The sequence below is a fragment of the Epinephelus fuscoguttatus genome, linkage group LG8, assembly GCF_011397635.1.
Source record: "Epinephelus fuscoguttatus linkage group LG8, E.fuscoguttatus.final_Chr_v1".
NCBI lineage: Eukaryota > Metazoa > Chordata > Actinopteri > Perciformes > Serranidae > Epinephelus > Epinephelus fuscoguttatus.
The window spans coordinates 17,402,624-17,418,721 of NC_064759.1; positions in this window are offsets into that span (position 1 = coordinate 17,402,624).

The window sequence follows — 16,098 nt, forward strand, 5'->3', positions numbered from 1 at the left end:
CAAGCACTGGCTAGAGTTCACCACATGACGAGCTTTTGTAATGCCTAACAAAAGCAGCATTTCTTGAGTGTATATCTTAAGAGAGTGCTTTGAGCAGGAAACAGGATATACAGCCTCAGAAATTCATTCAACACCTCTATGACACAGATGCATTAAAAATAGAACAGTATACATCTAATATATGTGGTAGATTTTAATGCAAGACCATATTAGATTGTGTTGTGCAGGTATTTATTTTGTCAACCCTCATCATAGTCAGAGTGTCTTATCCCTGTCTGTCTGTATCTTGCATTTATATTCAAGATAGATAGATGCATAGATGGATAGATATAATGATTTGCCTGTTGTTAATCTTTCAATGTCCTTACTCATCTTTGCAAAAAAGCAAATACAGTTGCAGCAGCCTTGTAGCATGTACACAGGAGCGTTTCTAGAATTTAGGACATTTAGGACTCATTATCATAATAATCATAATAAACATAAGTGTCTTCTTCCTGTATTTCTGTCTCATGTTTATTCTCAGATAGATAGATAGATAGATAGTGCTTTTGTCTCTGCAACACTGCCAGTAGTATCTCTTCTTCCTATCCCCTTTCCCCTTCCTTCCATCTTCCCATTCTCTTTTATCAAGTCAACAGCCGTCTCCCCCTCCCCTCCTGCCTGCCCTTGCCTCCCCTCCTCTCCTCCTCCCCTCCCCTCTCCCTCCCCTCTCTCTCTCTCCCTCTCTCACTTCAATCTCAAGTGTTTTCAATTTTATTCTAGAGTGGAATTAACTACCCCCGATGTCAAATTGCCGACGAAATCGATAATAATATCTTTACAAAAGAGGATATTCCAGTCTCTCGCGTCGGCTTTTGAAAAATGGAAAATTTAGCCGAGATTGATTCATTAGTTGACACGTTATAGGACGGTATAAGTATTGATCGCGGCCTGTCATGTCCCATCTCGGCTAATCGAAGCTGAGGCGCTCTGTCGATGGGCGCATTTTTCATAATTCCGTCGCCGGGGAGAGAGACCAGCCGGCAGAGGCGACTGCAAGGCACAGAGAGAAAAAGAGGAGAGTATAGGGGGGCAGAAGAAAGATAGACGGGGGGAGAGAGATGACTTGGGGGGAAATAGGTAGGGGGCAAAGAGTGGAAGAGCGAGAAATAGAGTGAAAAAGAGGCATGGGGTAAAAAAAAAAAAAAAGAGAGAGGGAGGGAAGAGTTTTGTGTGTCTGTGCGTGTGCGCGCATCCACCCGTGTGTCCATACAGCATCTCCAGCCCAGAGGCCTCGGGGTGAGGCAGAGAGGGGAGCCACGGGGAGGAGAGGGTATGTTAATGGTGCAGGTATTGGGGCGTAGATAATTAATGCATTAACTAATTAAAGTCAAACGGGGGAGATAACGAGGTGGAGGGAAGTATAAGGAAAAGGGAAAAGACGGCGGGATGGAGGAGAGGAGAATTAGGGCGACAACAGGGGAAGAATGGGTTTTAATAGCGAGCGAGGGGATGCGGAGAGGTGTGAAAAAGGAGAGATGAGAAGGAGGATGAGGGAGACCGAGAGGAGGTGTTGGGTGGCGGGGTGGGAGAGCTCGAGGAGTGGAGGGGTGGAGGAGTGGGTGAGGTGGGGGTGAAATAAATAGAAATTGAATGGCTTGGGTGCGAGCAGAGAGAAGTTCTGAGGCGGAAAAAAAATATAAAGAGGAGTGAGAGAAGACACAACGACAATGATGGAGAAACTTTTGATAGTTGTGCAATTCGTTTGGAAAGTTGGCATTGGCGTGCTCAGGACTTATAAGTCCAACATAATGCCACTCCTCTAGCAGTCTTGTCACGAGTTGCACAAATCCAGGGGGCCCGTCAATCAACAAAAGGAGGTTGTTGCAAAGGAATGGAGTCTACCTGTTTGTCTTTTTGTCTAAAGTCTGAAACCCCCCAGACTCTATTGTTCCCTGTTGGATATAGAGCACTAGATTACAGGTCATCATATTGCACAAGGAGCCACACAGGTTTTGAAATAAATGGCCAGAAGGTGCATTCGTGTACAGCACAGAAAAATCCTGCCAGAGGTCAAGAAACAATATGGGCTGCAAATGCATGTGCACTTTTATCTTTTAGACCGTCTCTAATCCCACCAAATTATAGCTCGCCACATTTTACAGTGATTCTCAGAGGTTTCATAAAACGCCAAGAGTCTATTCGTCCACCATAAAAGGAAACTACACAGTCCAGTAAGAGGAAAGATGTTCTCAAGGAGTCAGGAGCTCATCTTTTTTACCATTTTATAACAACTCATAGCCAAAAACATGACATTTGACATGTTTATCTCCTTAATCTAGTTGTGACTAACCTCTGCAGCATTTATTTGTGCACTTTTATCTCTGACTGGTATGACAGGCCACCAAATTATAGCTCACCAAACCTGAATTCATCCAAGAAATCTGTGCCATGAGGAAAACACAAAGTAAGATTCCCAAAGCATCACAGTGATCTCACTGCTTATCCATTTAGCTGCAGTCTCACGCTGACATCTCGTTTCCTCTTGGTTTTGACATTCCTGTGCAGCATTTTTTTGCTAATTCCCAACACATTTGTGTCTGTATTTACTCTCCTTTTAAACACAGCATATTTTAATAGCACAATGCTGGGTCAATAAGTGTCTTTGTAAGCATGTTGTGTTGAAAAGCAGATACACAGATGTGCTGAAAATGACACATCAATTGTCAGAGCGAAGCTGAGGCAGAGTGCTGCCAGTGTAGCTCGCAGCTCTCCACATCCAAAGGGAAAGGGGAACGCGAATCTCAAACCCATAATTGATTTTGATAAACTAACATGCATGGTGTGAGGAAGTCCTCTCGCATTGAGAGAAAATGGGAGTGTGTCCGAGAGGCCACCCCCAAATCAGCAATGATAAAAGTGGAGCTGAAATGGGTTGTGGGATGGAATCAAGAGAAATGAGATACACCAAATTAGAAGAGATTGGCCTGATGGACTTGGATTAGAAGGAAAAGAGGTATATAGGGAGGGGATGACGAGAAAAGGAGGAGAGTGAGGGAGTGAGTGAGTGCATATGTGGAAGATGGGGAGAAATGGAGGGGAGGGGAGGGGGGGTCTCGGTACTTGGCAGTCTCTGGGTATCTCAGGTTCTCTCCGGCCGGGAAAGCGGTCGATATTTAATTGTTATTGCTAGCATGGAACGCACGGAAGCGGGGCCTGTACGAAAATTTCTCATTTATTTGGTATTCTTGTTTTCTCTCCTTTTCCTCCTTCCACCCGCCGCCCCTCTTTGCGGGGTGAGGTGGAGGAAAGTAAGGGGAGGTGTGTGTGTGTGGGGTGGGGGGTATTGTGTGCGCACTGGGGGCAAATGGAGAAAGGGGATGAGATCCTTGGATGAAATCTGAAGGGGGGAAAAACACTGCGTCCTCCTCTCCCAAGTTTAGTTTCTGTCCCCAGACACATCATATCCACCCTCTTTCACCTCCACGCTGCCCCCCACCCTCCTCTCACACCTCCTCCTCCCGTCTCCCCTCACTCCATCTACCCCCACCTGTCCAAAATGAAAAATCCGTCATTTTCATCAAACGTCCAACCAAATATTATCTACACTCCATTCCCAGAGATCGAATCTTATTTAGGGGCGACGGGATTCGCCATCTGTTTTCAAATTTCATTCCTCCATGAACTTTATTTTCCCTCGACTTTGGACAAAATTATAACCCGATCGATCCGCTTTCTGGCCACCACCCGTCTACATATATTTTCCTTGTGCGGTCTCTTCACCGTGCAGGTCAATTTTCTGTCTCACGTCCACGGGAACACGTGCACAACACAGTCTGCAGCTGATAGAAACTTAAATGCAGCCGGGCTGATGTGAGGTGGAGGTTCAGGCTCAGCTGCTTTTTGCCTCCCCCCTCTCTCTCTCAGTTTCTCTCTGCGCTCTCATCCTCTCATCCCTCTCTGCGCCCGGATCTCTCCCCTTCGCGCCTGTCTTCCCCTCACACCTGCCTGCTTCTCCCTGCTTTCCTTTTTTGAGGGGTTAGATTGCTTATGTAAAACTACATCATACCAATTTCGGACAGCAGCTGGTGGCAGTGGAGTCCCTTTTTTTCCTGTCAACTTTTTGTTGCTCCGAGGACAACTTTTCTCCCGCTCCAGTCCTGCGCGCTGCTTCCCCATCTCACTCATCTTGATTTTTTCTGTCCTCTCCCCCCTACGGGCGGTACTCACTCACATTGCCACTCATAGATCATGCCAGTGTAACTCTTCACCGATGTAGTTTAATGCAAGAGGAAGGATGCGCGGTCCGATCTGTTAAATTGCCCAGATTACCATCAGTCCTCTGCGCACGTTGACAGGATTCCCAACAACCCAAGTGGGAGCCGCTGGTCAAGTCAATGAAGGTGCATCGGTGAAGGTAAGCATCCTACTTCCCTATTCTGTTACGGACAAGTGGCATTAATAATTGAGAAACGCGTCAGGGATAAGATTCTCATGAGAAATATAATGCACTTTGGTGAGAGGGAAACATGCGCACCTCCTGCAGAAATTGATTGATGTAGGCTGTGTACGCTCCTGCGCCGGAGAGTTGTCGAACAGCGCGCAGTACGCAATACGTCTCCCTCCAAATAGACCGGCAACAATTCCTAAAAGGGTTTTGCTTCAAAGTGAAAACGTGTTTGTGCGTTGCATTTGTGATTTATATCCTACTGCGGCTTCGGGGACTCAGACGTTGAAGAGAAAGAGGCTGATGTCAGACAAATGTGAGATGAAAAGTATAAGAGCGGTAAGGGAAGTGAACATGAACTTGGGGAATGATCCACTTCAAAAAAGTTGCCCAGGTCGTGCATATGCGCGTGAAGGTCCTTATTTTGACGTTTGTTGACTTCTAGGTATGTTTATGCTATGGAATTGTTGCTTAAAGGTGACCATAACCATGCAGCTGCAGTCTTATGTACATGTATATGCATAGACTTAATTATGACCCTGTCCTTTAAGCTATCTGTATTTTCCTAGACCACAAGAATATGCATGTAGCAGCTTTCTGACACCATCTCTAAGCATAACAAAATGCTCATATTTAGCTTGCAGATGCCATAATGAAAGAAAATTTCAGCATCATATGTCGAAGAGACACAAGCAGAGGGCAGAGAAGTGAGACTATAATCTTTGCTGCCCAGTTAATACATACCCTCTGGTGCTGTTGCTTTGATACAGAATGGACGACTGACCCTATGAACTCGCACAGTGTTTGGTTGAGTTTATACATCTTTGCTAGCTTTATGTTATCTTCATGATTTCAGTTTCAAAACAAGCCAGTGCAGCTCAAGAGGTCAAGGTCACATAGGCTCTTTTACCACGTGCAGTACATATGGATCAGATCCTTGAGTGATTACTGTCTGGATATTTTGCACCGTCAAGCACCTTCAACATTTGTAGTTTTATGTTAGCGATTTTTCAAGATAATTACCCAGAAATGTCTTTGACATTAGGCTTCTTTTTAACATTTTATCAGGGCAAACACTGATTAAATATGGCACGGATGCTCACTGTTTGCATTGTTAAAAGTGTAAAGCTGTTCCTCCCTTGCTCGTGGTTCCTCTCCTGACGTAAGGTGACCAAAAAGGCTGTCATCACGACCTTTTCATAGATTTCAAGTTCATGTTGCACAAGGCCTAAAAAACACTTGTAAAACTGAGATGGCTTCAGCTGATTTTCTCATTTGTAGATCATCTCAAGTGTCTGTGTTAGCCATGCAGTTACACATGAAAATACACGAGACAATACCTTGACAAATGTGACTGAACACACAAAGGATGACATTCACACATTTAATGCGTGTGATGCAAACTCAACGCTTCCGGTAAAACCTTAGTGGCTGTACAGATAGACCGTAGTTTTGAGTCCTGCTCATTTGGTCAGTTTGACTTTTTTGCGCCTGTGTTTTGCTGCTTCAGATGAAACATTTCCTTTTAAAAAGCCACTGTGATTCGTCAGTGGTCATTTGTATTTTGGTGACAGGAGATGCAGCTTTTCATTTTTGACATCATTCATGAATTATTGCACTTCGTAAATACTTTACACTGATTAACGATGCAACTGAAGAGTGGCCTCTTGAGATGTTCCCCTTGTTTTAGATGAATACATGAGGAGAAACCACCTTTTATCAGTTCATGTTTGCTTTGCAAGTCAAAAATCACATTAGAAGCAGAGGTGGATGAGTCTGGTGTACACCCCGTTTGACTGGAGTATCTCACAGTGATATGGATTATGTTGGGTAATTCAGGCCTACATTTTCATGATTCAGCTGTGAATTTCAGTGTTATTCTCCTTTAAGTAGTTGAAATGTAGCACAGTAGCCTCACTTAAGACTTCGTGAATCTACATCTCCCCTTATCATGGAGAGTATCTTCCTTTTGTCGACTGGGGAATCTTTGGATTTCCTGAGGTTGAAGAACCTGGACTCACATCCTATCTGTACCATCGGCTCCAAACAGAGAGTGACCCTGCCTGAGACTTCTTGAGTCTGAATTCCTCTGACTTAAGACTGACAGGGAGATGATTAGTTCCCACCGCAGTCTTGATATGTGTTCTTTTCTGCATCACCATGCCAATACCCCAGCAGTTTCCACTTCTTCCTGAAAGAACTTTTCCTATTGACACTGATAATGTGTTAATCAATACGGCAGTTTTGTGCTTATTCTAAACCACATTATATCCGCACCCTCCGTATGAATCAAGACTCGGCGAGGGCCCACTGCAAGGGAGCGTCCCTCCATTGATTAGGTATTAGCTTCACCTCCTCGAACGCCCAGCCACTTGTTTGCAAACGGCGCTCTATTTCAGAGGTATTCAAACGATCACTAAGCATGGGAGCCAATATTTATAGAGGCTTTAACAGGTTCATTATAGTCAGTGCGGATGGTTCCTCCGAGGGATGGAGCGCTCATAAAGGGCCCAGCGGAGTATGTCCCCATCCACTGAGCATTTGACAGTACAGTCAATGACTCCAATCATTCCTCATCTGCTTTATGGCCACACCGACGTTTATAGCTGTTACGGGGTTAAAATAAAAGCATTAATGGATGCGAGGGGCAGGGGCTCTATTCAGCAGGGTGCTGCATTTAATCAAGGGTCACTCTGTGTAAAGTCCATAATCCACTTGGTGACAGTTAGTGCCACCACAGGGTTTGCTTGTACACACACACACACACACACACACACACACACACACACACACAGTTGCTTCGGGTGAGGCAGTGGTATGAAATGCACTCATTTTATTTACTTAAGTGTGAAGAAACTAAAAGTCCCGCACACTCTTGATCACTCAATTTATTAATGATGTTTTGGTCCTAAAATCTTCATCCAAATTTTTGACTCGATGCACCTGTTAATAAAAGCTTCAGATGTGCATGACATTTGTAGTAATGCTTGCTGAAACACGCAGTCCTGCACCTATCAAATAATAATACATATTTTCTCATGCAGAATATTTTCTTTATATCGAGTATTTCTCCGATTATCTGTTGTAGAGATGTATCAATACCATTTTCCTTCCCGATAACAATTCCGATTCCTGAACTTGCAAATTGGCCGATACAGAGTTCCAATCCGATACCCCTCGGTTGATAATAATCCATCTTTTCCGATGTAGAATCTTTTCTTTATATTGACTATTTCTCAGATTATCTGTTGTAGAAATATACCAGTACCATTTTTTTCCATCCCAATAACAATTCCAACTCCCAAACTTGCAAAATGGCCGATACAGAGTCCCAATCCGATACCTGTAGTTAAAAAAATATGAGCAACTGTATACTACGAAACCCGTATGGATGTAAAATGATTGCTATCATTGTTATATGGCATGGCTCAGGTCAAACCCTTTGTAAAACATGTACAAATACATAAAGAGAATGAACGCCATAAAAGTTTCTTTTTTAATCTAGTTTGACATTTTGCTAACAGCGAACGGTACGCTTTTTACTGGAAAACACGTCCTCTTTGCCACTCGAAAAAATAGTAGTTGCCAGTTGCGAAGCACAATTTGCTGTGTGGGCTACTGTTTGAGTGGTGAAGAATTGATTTCTGGGAAAACAGCCATTTTATGTGAGTGCAAACCTAAAGTTTACCAATAAATTGCATTGTATCAGACCATTGCAGAGACTTGTGTATTCGCTGATACCCAAACCAGGATTTTAGATGGTATCAGAGGCATTTCCGATACTGGTGGTATCCAAACAACTCTAATCTCTAGTATACTGTATTAACAGTCAGACTTTTTGCATTAGTGATCAAAAACCTGCCATTTACATGCATTATTGCTATTGTACTAAATCATGCATAAAATGCGCAAATTACAATATGATGACATGCAAATATTGCCAAAATCTGCCTTCTCCTATTTGTATTTTTCATGCTCCCCACGTGTATTTCCTCTGTCAGCACGCTGTCGCAAATTTAATCTCTCGAGCTTGTGTCCACTCATTTGTTTCTCCTTCCTCTTCCAAATGATCATTATTCTCTTGCACTCCCCACAGTGCCTCCTTCAGCCCTGTTGAGCTTCTGTTTGAATTGTGCCTCTTGCTAAAACTACCTATTTGTGCTCCCCACTTTCCCTCTGTTGCCTTTCCATCTTCCGCTGCACCCAAAGTAGCTTTCCTTTAAGACAGCGTGCCCCCTGTTTTGGAGTCACTGACCCCCCTCGGCTCTCTCCTCTCCCTGCCCCGTCTCCCACTTAACCCCATATTTCACAGCTGAACTACGGCTAATTTCCCCCCAGTCCTCCGAACAGCGCTCTCTCTACTGCTGGAGCACGCTTAATTACCCACAATTAAAGCCAAACGCTAACGAGAAAATTGCTCTGTTATGAAATGACTTCAAAAGAACTAGAGTAAGTAGAATAGATTGGAGGAAAAGTTGGGTATTGCCTCGGGTGGCAGGGAAGAGCTTCTGTGCTGTGTTTTCCCCTCGAGCTGTCTCAGTGGAAGGCAGTAAGCAAAGACTCCGCTGGCAACACCCAAAGCTGTAGACTACAATATTCAACAGCTAAACTCAAGTGTTGGTACTGAGAAAGCACAAGTATTCACTTTAGTAATGGAATTAGTAATTGGAAGCTTTGTTGTGAGAGGGGAAAAGACTTTGGTTACCTGTTTGGTCTCTTTAATCAGAGCAGTTCAAAATATGCAGCACGTATATCTTGAACTTCACATATCTCCCTTAAAGAAATGTACCATATGTTTCATTATGTCTCATGACCACATAGAAATATTGGCTAAAGGTGGTGTGACCAATGGATTTTGAATAGATTGCTTACGCTCTGTATGATATGACATGATGGTTAGTCTCAAAGCTGATGCTTATTACATTTCATTTGTTGAATGTAGCAACCTGTAATCGCTATACATGCCACGGTTCGTTGAAGTCAAAGACTCATCGCACCTGCAGTTGATGTATTTATGATGTAAAATATTGCACCCAAGATGAGTTTCAGTTTCAAGTGACCATAAACAATACATTTAATACAGACTTACTCCCTGCTGGCACCAGACGTGAAAATGACATCAGAACGATGTCGGACTCTTACGTCTGACAGATGTTAAATTTTGGTTGGAATGAAAATCGGGTTGATGATATTTTAAATGATTGCTAACGTTAGAATTCCATATCAGTGTTAACATTATTCTTCTCGTTCTTGATACCCTACAACCAAATATCGGTATTCTGCGTTAAGATGACGTTGGCATGAAATGTTTGGAAGATGTTGGATTTTGGTTACTTAGCAACACAACTTAAAACCAACAAAATGTCATCGTCATCTGTCGTCATATCAATTGACCTCGGCATTAGATGTTGTCCTGACATTTCATTTTGGTCATCCCATGTCACAACCAAAATTCAACCAAATATCATCGTTACAATGTTGGTGGCTGCTGGGCTGTTTTAAAATAGCTGCACAATACAAAAAGATTTAAAGAGTCTGTTCACCCAAATATAAAACAACAACAAAAAAGAAACTTGGAAATTTTCTCACTTACTTCTTGTATGTAGCGGCACAACTGATTTTGTTTTCATTTTCTGCCTCCATTCCAATACAGTGGACTTGAATGGAATTTCAATTCTGGTGCTTACAGCATTAAAAAAAAAATCACCTTTAACTAAAGGTCTACAGTCATGCTAGTGTCTCTATGAGGGTTTACTGAACAGGGCTCTAGGCAAAATTCAGAGTGTGCAAGATGTCTGGACTTGGCTTTAAACATGTAGGAGTCTGAACCAACAGCTAAAAAGGTTAACACTATAAACGGTGCTAAACAACAGGGACAGTGCTGACAGAGCTGGGGTTGGGTGCCCCGCTTCTGTGCCAATGACATCTGCATATCAGCCGTAACCGCTGTTTGAGCAAGTGCAAAGTGGCAGCGGTGAGCTAGCTTTACCACAACAAACTACAGAGAAGCTCAGATTACACCACACACAGAGGTAGCATGACTTCACTCTCTACTCAGGACAACGTTACTCCTCTATATCTTACCATAGCATACCATAGCTTATATTAATGCTCTCAATGTCACATACAGAACCTTAGCACACGATGATGCTTTCAGCTAAACACTAGCTTTAGCATTCGAGCACAATGACAATGCTAACACATTGATTAGCACTAAACACAAAGTACAACTGAAGCTAATTAACAATACACTGAAAATGTGACTTGATAATTGGGCTAAATCAAATGTTAAGGGATCAGCAAAGTTATTACAATTCATCCAGAGTGGGGTTTATACATGTTTAACAAATTTCATGGAAATCCTTCTGGTAGTTGTTGAGACACATCACTCAAAACCACAAATGTCAGCCTCATAGTAGCGCTAGAGGAAAACTCAGAGGATCTCCAAAGTCGATAGGCTTCATCCTGTGGGAACTATGAATGTCTGTTCAAATTTTCATGATGATCCATTTGAAAGTTGTTGATATTTCAGTCTGCACCAAAGTGTTGGACCAAATGATCAACACAGAGCAATGCCAGCAGCATGACTAACACCTCTTTTCAGAAACAAAGTCCTGGATATTCTGGATAGTCCACAGTTTTTGCTCTGAACTGTGAACCTCTGTTTAGTTGGAAATAGTTTAAATGAGAGCTGCTCACATGTTCACATTGAGGTCTGTGGATTATTTTGAGTATGCTGGACTCATTTTTTGGAAAGACACATTGATGTTGAATTTATAACTGCAATTTCTAACAATTGAAATGCCATTCACCTCCATTGATTTGTTCAAATATCTCAAACTGTGGCCACATAAGGCCAAAACTATCTGCATGGCTATATGACTAGAACCGCATGAGAACATATATGTATGTTTGTAATTTGTGTGAAGAGACTTTTCAAATCATGCTTTTAGGTTGCTCCACGTGAAAAAAATGATTTGAGATGACTGCCAGGAATAAAATGGCTGATTGGTGCCACCAGAACAAATCCTCCAACATTTAACAAGGTTACGCTGCGATCGCAAACACATTCTCGTAACATAACAGCATTATCTCGTGAAACCTCGCCGAGACAGTCTCCCAGCAGCTGAGCAGAATTGAGACACCCAGATGTTAGAATGTATCCGGCACAATATACCTGACCACAAACCCCATTCTCTGTCACCGAGGAGTGAGCCGAGCCTCCCCCTCCCTCAGCCTCCCAACCCAATCCAATCTGCAGCCAGCAAAATGGAACAAATAAACACTAATTCGGATTATTTACGTCCAGTTTACACCACATGACGGAAGGTATGAGAGGGAGAAAAAAGAGCTATATGGTGGGTGGATAATTGTAACAGTGGTAGTAATAAGTGCAGCAGCTACAGTGATAACAATTAGATTTGATTTCATTTGAGAATGCCTCCACAGCTGCTCCCCACTCACCCCCTTAACCCCCTTCTTCCCCTTTTTCCCGTCCACCCCCTCCTCTCCCTCCCTCCCCTCGCTCCTCTCCCCCTAGATTAAAGTGGGTGTGTTAATTCCGTGGTGTAGCGATCGAACAGCTCTGGCAACAATGGGAAATGGGCTATTGATCAGAACAGCTCAGATTAAGACTAGGCAGTGGAGCTCTTTCTTGCTCTCTTTCCCCTCCTTTTCTCTCCATTTCCCATCTTCTTCTGCCTGTCTTCCTGTCTGTCCTGCTTGTGTCATCTCCCCCCCATCCTCCTTCTCTCTTGTCTTTCACACCCTCAAAGAAGAAGAAAGTGTTTGCATGTATAAGAGAGTCCGAGAGTCTATGAGGATTTCCTTGTCCTTCCCTCCACTGTCCCTCCTCCCTTGCTCTCGCTGCTTCCCTCTTCTTATTTCCGTGCCCGCAAGAACCTCCTCTATTCTCTCAAAACATCACATTCCAGCTTTATCAGATCTATGAGATGCACAGAGACTGACAACAAGTATACAGTAGCCTCGAGCGGAAATATAATGCACAGGCTGCGAGCCTTTTACCAGTTCACTTGCTGCAATTTGACATCCATTCACATGAGATTTGATATCAATCAGTCACAGCGAGGCCCCGTGTCGTGCCACAATTAAAATCTGCCCTATCAGAACAGCTCACATACCAAAATTAGCTGTCATGATCGGGCTGCGGGACAGAACACATTGGATTTGCATTGAATAGACATAAAACATACCAAATGTGAGGAGACAGCAAATCCATACAGTGAAAAGTGAGCTAAGAATCCCCTGCTCTACTTATATTAATTAACTCAGTCAATGGGGATGTGATAGGTCAGTTATTCATCCTCTTCCAGTGCCTCCCCACTCTGTCACATATACCTCCCAGGTGTCGGAGGCGCAGACGCTCCAGCTGCTGAGCAGGGATCAGCGGGGGAAAGAAAATAAATACATAAACGCCCCCGCTGTGGACATCAGAACGTGCTGGTCTGAGATCAGTGCTTAGAGGTTACTGGCACGTTTCGGCGTGTGTCCACTCCTGCTTTTGCCCTTTTTGGATTTAGAGGTGACACGCACAAGTGCAACAGACACTGCATACATGTGCAAATGCTGTCATGCACAGGCAGCACACACACACACACACACACACACCAGTGGTCACATCAATATTGCCATGACCCTCAGGGGACTCGCAGTATTGGCAAAGCTTTCATCTGCTGAGTGTGTGAGCGTCTGATACTCCCTGCTCCTAACACACAGTCAAGCAGGAGATACAGTAAGGGAAAAAAATACACACAATCAAATACACAAAAGCAGCATGGGGTGCAGCTTTGTACAGGTGTGAACACCAAAAAAAAATCTGGGCAAGGAGCTGAGAAAGTGTCAGCTGGAGGGGTTAACAAGGAGTGATAGAAGGCTGAGAGCAGCAGTCGACACTAGAGGGCGATAAAGAGGTGTGAGGGTTGTATCTGAGTGTGTGGTGATGTATGGCTGTGACCATGTCCACATTGTACTATTATTGCTCCATATACTTAATGTTTTTGGACCCCAACAGTTTTGTATACCAATTTTTTTGTTTGAAATCATACCAATTAAAACCCAGAGGTGTGTGAGGGACTGAGGACTTAATTTGCTTTCTTTAAAAATTTAAATTAGAGTTGAAACTAATGATTGTTTTCATCATTGACTCATCTGCTGAATATTTTCTTGATTAGTTAATCAAACATTTAATCAATAAAATGTCAGAAAATAGTGGAAAATCCAAAGGTGACATCCTCATAAAATGGTCTGAAACCCAAACATATCAAATTCACAATGATATAAAACAGAAATTTTTAAAAATCTAACATTTAAGAAGCTGAAACCAGTCAATGTCCAGCATTAAAAAGTTTAACACAAATTCTGACCAATCATTTCAACTCTAATTCCAGTCAACCAATCAGCACCAGTTACCTCACACTCCAGCTCAGCACTATAACAAGACATACCAATAAAATAATCACCTCAAAAGCTTCTTTTTACCTCCAGCGTCTGGTCAGTGCTGCTCTGACCCTTACCCTTTTTACCAGTGGGTGCATGTTGTGTTATCAGTCCAAGAATTTGACCTTTTCTTCCCTTGTCAGAGACATTATAAATCAGCCTAACTCCAACTAGACACCCAGCAGACACCGCTCTTCCTTCCAGCTCCAGTCCCCCTTTTCTCCCTCATCCTTCGATCCCCTCACCTCTCCTCTCCTCTTGTGATTCCCTTGTCATAGACTCCGGCTCTCTGCGCTCAAGTGAGCTCCATAGGTTTACCTAATTGATTATTAAGTTGCTGATTGGGGATCAATTAAATAATTAAAGTTTGTTAAGGGCAGAGTCAATTTACTGGCTCGGGAGCCAGGGCATGCTCTCCTCTACTCTACTCTCGCTCTGTGTGTGTGTGTGTGTGTGTGTGTGTGTGTGTGTGTGTGTGTGTGTGCGCGCTGGTGTGTTTGTGTGTGAGTTCATTTATTCAGACGATTGATAGAAGTGATGCTATTGAGTTGAAGACAGATAATGTGTTTCATCGTATTGTGGATTTTGCTGCAGGGAAAATGTTGACAACAGTGAGTTTCTTCTTCTGCTGAAGCCAGACTGACAGGTGAAGCTCGACCTTTGGTGAGTGGCGTTTTAGGTTTCCTTTATATTCATAGAAGAAGAGGAGGAAAATATCTCTGTGACCAGGTTGCATTTTACTCCACTTACAGAGAGGAAGTGGCAATGATCCTCTATAGTTTCAGACTTGAATCCCAGTTGCAGTGGCACCAGTAACTTCTCCATGCCACCACTTCCTTTGCCTCTTTGGAGAATTGCTCCCTGAATCAAGTTGAGCAACGTTTGGGGGTCAGCATCTTGGTGACTCCTCGGTGGCTTGGAGGTGAGACAGAGGCAGACAGGCTCCTCTTGGTGGTGGCAAAGAGAGCCCTAAAAGAAAAAAAAACACACACACACACCATTACACACACCCTCTCTCTCACACACACAAACCTCATATATGAGACACAGGAGCGGAAACGGGTCGAATCCTACTTCAAATTCTCTTTCCCCTCGGCTTGTCGACCGGGGAAAACAAACCGACCCGAGGCACAGCGAATGGGGATTTACTAATTAACTACTTACACACGCGCGCACACACACATACACACAGAGGGAGAGAGAGAAAGAGAGAGAGATGCACACCTCCTCTTCTTTCCTCCCTCCTCCCTCCTCCTCCTCCTCGTCTCCCCTCCCTCCCTCTGCTCTCCTCTACGGGTTCAGGTTGGTAGTAGTGCTGCCTCTCCGGTCGCTGGCTCGCTGCGCCGTCAGAGTGAATGCGTGTGGATAGACTGGTCGCACTTCAGCCGGTGAGAGCTTTAACAGCACTTCCTGAAAATAAAAAGCGGAGGTATGTTTTGCATTTGTACATTTTATTGTGGATTTTATTTTATTTAATTTTGGGGAATTTGATTGTGGAAAAAAGTTGTGCGCCATGGTGAGAGTGATGGATTTGTGCCGGCGATATTATTGTGGATTTTAATATTTCTGCTATTGCTAGTGTTGTCTCTGTTTATCTGTTTAAGGATTGCTGTGTGACCAAAAAGTTGAACCGTGCGTAATTTACGCAGCATCTTTTTGCTATTATTTGGATGCTTGGGTTTTATTTTAACTCTCTTTTTGTAAACTTTGTGCAAGTTTAAATCTTCTGCAAGCACACACACACGCACTGCAGGAGAGGGGGAATATTTAGCCTGGTTTTGGCGTGCATGTGCAGGTGTGAAAGACTCGGCTACCCGGCAGCACTTTGATGCGTTCAGCTGTCGGCGTTGGCCCGGATTAGCCTTTAAGTGTCTCTATTTGTTAAGGCGTCCAGCCCTCACCTCCACACCGCCGTATCAATCAGTCAATTAAACAGCCACTCACACACGGCGAGCTGCACGAGACCTCAGCCCGTGCATCTCCTCCCTCCCTCTGTGTGTGTGTGTGTGTGTGTGTGTGTGTGTGAGAGAGAGAGAGAGTGTGAGTGTGTGTGTGTGACCCCATTTAATTTACCTTTATAAATATGTTAGAAAGTGTGTGTGTCATGTTTGGGCTCAGGTTCATTTATTTTGAGTGTGTGTGTGTGTGAGTGTGTGTTTTGTGCTGCTCCTGCTTTGCCCTCACATTTTGGATGTAATTGCACGTGCTAATATTTT